Source organism: Mizuhopecten yessoensis, unplaced genomic scaffold, assembly GCF_002113885.1.
Source record: "Mizuhopecten yessoensis strain PY_sf001 unplaced genomic scaffold, ASM211388v2 scaffold3207, whole genome shotgun sequence".
Taxonomy (NCBI): domain Eukaryota; kingdom Metazoa; phylum Mollusca; class Bivalvia; order Pectinida; family Pectinidae; genus Mizuhopecten; species Mizuhopecten yessoensis.
The window spans coordinates 53,329-59,469 of NW_018404929.1; the positions used below are offsets into that span (position 1 = coordinate 53,329).

General features: G+C 37.9%; 1 protein-coding gene across 1 annotated transcript in view; it reads right to left on the reverse strand.

Annotated features, from left to right (window-relative positions):
* Positions 1-5,613, reverse strand: part of LOC110447086 (RB1-inducible coiled-coil protein 1-like) — a 29,788-nt gene extending 24,175 nt beyond the window's left edge. The window contains exon 1 of the mRNA XM_021492533.1: positions 5,563-5,613. The gene's annotated coding sequence lies outside the window, so the exon portion shown is untranslated. The remainder of the gene's footprint in view (positions 1-5,562) is intronic.
* Between the last annotated feature and the right edge of the window lie 528 nt (positions 5,614-6,141).

Below are 6,141 nucleotides of genomic sequence, written 5' to 3' on the forward strand. Positions count from 1 at the left end.
TTGAACACCACTTACTGTGTATACAGTACTACATTGAACACCACTTACTGTGTATACAGTACTACATTGAACACCGCTTACTGTATGTACGGTAATACATTGAACACCACTTACTGCCTATACAGTACTACACTGAACACCACTTACTGTCTATACAGTACTACATTTAACACCATTTACTGTCTATACAGCAGTACATTGAACACCATTTACTGTCTATACAGCAATACATTGAACACCACTTACTGTGTACACAGTACTACATTGAACACCACTTACTGCCTATACAGCAATACATTGAACACCGCTTACTGTCTATACAGTACTACATTTAACACCATTTACTGTCTATACAGTTATACATTGAACACCACTTACTGTATGTACGGTAATACATTGAACACCACTTACTGTGTATACAGTGATACATGGAACACCACTTACTGTGTATACAGTACTACATTGAACACCACTTACTGTATGTACGGTAATACATTGAACACCTCTTACTGTGTATACAGTGATACATGGAACACCACTTACTGTGTATTTACTGTTTGTACGGTAATACATTGAACACCACTTACTGTATGTACGGTAATACATTGAACACCACGTACTGTCTATACAGTTATACATTGAACACCACTTACTGTGTATACAGCAATACATTGAACACCTCTTACTGTGTATACAGTGATACATGGAACACCACTTACTGTGTATACAGTGATACATGGAACACCACTTACTGTCTATACAGTTATACATGTAACACCACTTACTGACTTAACAGTAATACATTGAACACCATTTACTGTCTATACAGTTATACATTTAACACCACTTACTGTCTATACAGTACTACATTGAACACCACGTTCTGTCTATACAGTACTACACTGAACACCATTTATTGTCTATACAGTTATATATTGAACACCACGTACTGTCTGTACAGTACTACATTGAACACTACTTACTGTCTATACAGTACTACACTGAACACCATTTACTGTTTATACAGTACTACGTTGGACACCAGTTACTGTCTATATAGCAATTCATTGAACACCATTTACTGTCTATACAGTACTACATTGAACACCACTTACTGTCTATACAATACTACATTGAACACCACGTACTGTGTGTACAGTGATACATGGAACACCACTTACTGTCTATACAGTACTACACTGAACACCACTTACTGTCTATACAGTACTACATTTAACACCACTTACTGTCTATACAGTACTACATTGAACACCACTTACTGTGTGTACAGTGATACATGGAACACCATGTACCGTCTGTACAGTTATATAGAGAACACCACTTTCTGTCTATGCAGTACTACATTTAACACCACTTACTGTCTATACAGTTATACATTGAACAACAATTACTGTCTGTACGGTAATACATTGAACACCACTTACTGTGTGTACAGTGATACATGGAACACCATTTACCGTCTGTACAGTTATACAGAGAACACCACTTACTGTCTGCACGGTTATACAGAGAACACCATTTACTGTTTATACAGTGATACATGGAACACCACTTACTGTCTGTACAGTACTGCATTGAACACCACTTACTATTTTTACAGTACTACATTGAATAGCGGGGATCTGGGCCGTTTTCGTCTAAACGGTTGAACCGGTTGTACCAAAGTTGTTCGTTTATTAAATAAGGTCGGACCTAGTAATCTGATGCTGCTTTTAGGAGAGCAATAACAAAGCATTGCAAAACATGCATAAACAGTTGCAGGTCCGCCAGGATTTATACCCGAAAATGTTACAATTAAAGACGGACAAGCCGGTTGTCCCGCATAAACGAACAAGCCCCTGGTGACGCGAGATTGATAAATAGAGTTCGGTAGACGCGGGAATTGATTAAGAGTATTCTGACGACGGGGTGATTGATAAGTGTTATTTAGGTGAAACGGGTATATATAGGTATTGATCAGTGTATTTGGGAGTCGCAGGAATCAATCGTTTACTTTGAGTTCAGCTAACAGTGATAAGTATTGTATTGTTCAAGGGAGCTGGCAAAGGTCGGAGTATATGTAACACATTAAAAAACAAAAACTAAACTAAAGAATGTCCATCATGGTTTATTATCGACAGTCGTTCTCGTTAGCGTAGGTGACATTTAATAGGAAACATGGAATGACCATCTTTTGTTACATCTACCGAAGGCGGTGTTGACGTAAGGAATAAACGTCTAGCGGGAATAAAAATAGTAGAAGTGATAATCTTAATCTCATTAGGGCAAACATAAAGAACCTTACATAAAATATTGACTTGTTTCCTCAGTGTCACAATAACCAGAAAATAACAATTCATGGGAACCACAGCGTTACATGTCAGGTATAATACTCGTACCACAGGGTACCATGTAAGGTTCACAGGGTAACATGTCAGATACACTGTATATACCCGTACAGGAGGGTAACATGTCAGATACACTGTATATACCCGTACAACAGGGTCACCTGTCAGATACACTGTATATACCCGTACAACAGGGTACATATCAGATAAATTGTATATATCCGTACCACAGGGTAACATGTCAGATACCCTGTATATACCCGTACAACAGGGTAACATGTCAGATACACTGTATACACCCGTACCACAGGGTAACTTTTCAGATACACTGTAAATACCCGTACCACAGGGTAATATGTCACATACACTGTATATACCCGTACAACAGGGTAACATGTCAGATACACTGTATATACCCGTACCACAGGGTTACGTGTCAGATATACTGTATATACCCCTACAACAGGGTAACCTGTCAGGTATACTGTATATACCCGTACCACGGGGTAACATATCAGATACACTGTATATACCCGTACAACAGGGTAACATGTCAGATACACTGGATATATCCGTACCACAGGGTAACATGTCAGATACACTGTATATATCCGTACCACAGGGTTACGTGTCAGATACACTGTATATATCCGTACCACAGGGAAACATGTCAGATACACTGTATATATCCGTACCACAGTGTAACATGTCAGATACACTGTATATACCCGTACAGGAGGGTAACATGTCAGATACACTGTATATACCCGTACCACAGGGTTACATGTCAGATATACTGTATATACCCCTACAACAGGGTAACATGTCAGATACACTGTATACACCCGTACCACAGGGTAACTTCTCAGATACACTGTAAATACCCGTACCACAGGGTAATATGTCACATACACTGTATATACCCGTACAACAGGGTAACATGTCAGATACACTGTATATACCCGTACAACAGGATTACGTGTCAGATACACTGTATATACCCGTACAACAGGGTTACGTGTCAGATACACTGTATATACCCGTACCACAGGGTTACGTGTCAGATACACTGTATATATCCGTACCACAGGGTAACATGTCAGGTATACTGTATATACCCGTACCACAGGGTAACATGTCAGGTACACTGTATATACCCGTACCACAGGGTAACATATCAGATACACTGTATATACCCGTACCACAGGGTAACATGTCAGATATACTGTATATACCCGCACCACTGGGTAACATGTCAGGTATACTGTATATACCCGTACCACGGGGTAACATGTCAGGTACACTGTATATACCCGTTTAACAGGGTAACATGTCAGGTACACTGTATATATCAATATATATACTGAATTATACACTACACAACATACACTGTCAGGTACACTGTCAGGTACACTGTATATACCCGTATGTATACTGAATTATACACTACACAACATACACTGTCAGTTACACTGTCAGGTACACTCTATATACCCGTATATATACTGAATTAAACAATACACAACATACACTGTCAGGTACACTGTCAGTTACACTGTCAGGTACATTGTATATACCCGTATATATACTAGATTATACACTACACAACATACAATGTCATATACACTGTCAGGTACACTGTCAGGTACACTGTATATACCCGCATATATACTGAATTATACACTACACAACATACACTGTCAGTTACACTGTCAGGTACACTGTATATACCCGTATGTATACTAGATTATACACTACACAACATACAATGTCATGTACACTGTCAGGTACACTGTCAGGTACACTGTCAGGTACACTGTATATACCCGTATATATACTGAATTATACACTACACAACATACACTGTCAGTAACACTGTCAGGTACACTGGTTATACCCGTATATATACTAGATCATACACTACACAACATACAATGTCAGGTACACTGTCAGGTACACTGTATATACCCGTATATATACTGAATTTTACACTACACAACATACACTGTCAGTAACACTGTCAGGTACACTGTTTATACCCGTATATATACTAGATTAAACACTACACAACATACACTGTCAGGTACACTGTCAGTTACACTTTCAGGTACACTGTATATACCCGTATATATACTAGATTAAACACTACACAACATACACTGTGAAGTACACTGTCAGGTACACTGGTTATACCCTTATATATACTAGATTAATCACTACACAACATACAATGTCAGGTACACTGTCATGTACACTGTATATACCCGGATATATACTGAATTATACACTACACAACATACACTGTGAGGTACACTGTCAGGTACACTGTATATACCCGTATATACACTGAATTAAACACTACACAACATACATTGTCAGGTACACTGTCAGGTACACTGTATATACCCGTATATATACTGAATTATACACTACACAACATACACTGTCAGGTACACTGTATATACCCGTATATATACTGAATTAAACAATACACAGCATACACTGTCAGGTACACTGTCAGTTACACTGTATATACCCGTATATATACTGAATTAAACACTACACATCATACACTGTCAGGTACACTGTCAGGTACACTGTATATACCCGTATATATACTGAATTATACACTACACATCATACACTGTCAGGTACACTGTCAGGTACACTGTATATACCTGTATATATACTAGATTATACACTACACAACATATACTGTCAGGTACACTGTCAGGTACACTTTATATATCCGTATATATACTAGATTATACACTACACAACATACACTTTCAGGTACACTGTCACTGTCAGTATATATACTGAATTATACACTACACATCATACACTGTCAGGTACACTGTCAGGTACACTGTATATACCCGTATATATACTGAATTATACACTACACTGTCAGGCACACTGTATATACCCGTATACAAACTCTGCGATTCACTGTTGTTCCCCCTTTATATATTATATGGTATCACTCAGTATACATATGTCATGTTTTATAACATTCTTTTAGAAAAAATCCCTTGATATAAACAATTTGTAGATATTAAGAGGTGAACGTTGCCCCTTATTGTAAAACGACATTACATGATATATCCGATCTGACAATCTCAGTGTCAGTATAAGTATATAGATAATTGTTTATGTATCGATATCTTACTTCAGGGCGACCCAGCCCAAATACGACATATACTAGGCTTACCTGCACTACAAACGACGTAGCACCCGTACTCCTTCCTATACATGTGTTCACGTACTCTACTTGTTACGACATTGAACAGATCAATTTATTGAAATTGAAATCCCATTTGACATGTTTTCATGTCCAATAACCTCAAAAGCTGAAACTGTTTACCGGGTTATGCTCTATACACAGCTGATCAATCACCGCCCGAGTTTTATCTACTTTTAATACATTTATCGATTCAATACCCAAAGTGCGAGTTTAAAAAGTGTTTAAAAAGTCGATCTTTACAATTTGACTTTTTTTAAACCAATATGCATGAACACATTTATCAAACATTTTCGTCACTTAAGTTTCAATATATGAAAAGACAAACACGACTTTTAAATCTACGCTGCTGGGTAGTGACATATTGACGACCTCCTGCACGGAGCATTCCGTACCTACTGGATTTACTCTAATGTAAGCACTGTTTAGAGTTCTACCTTGTTTCTTCAGATAACTCGATAAGACACATCAAACACTCGTCAACCTAATTGGCCCCAAGTATCTTGCAAATAAGGGGGTCGAGATTAGACAGTCCAGGTCAAAATACGA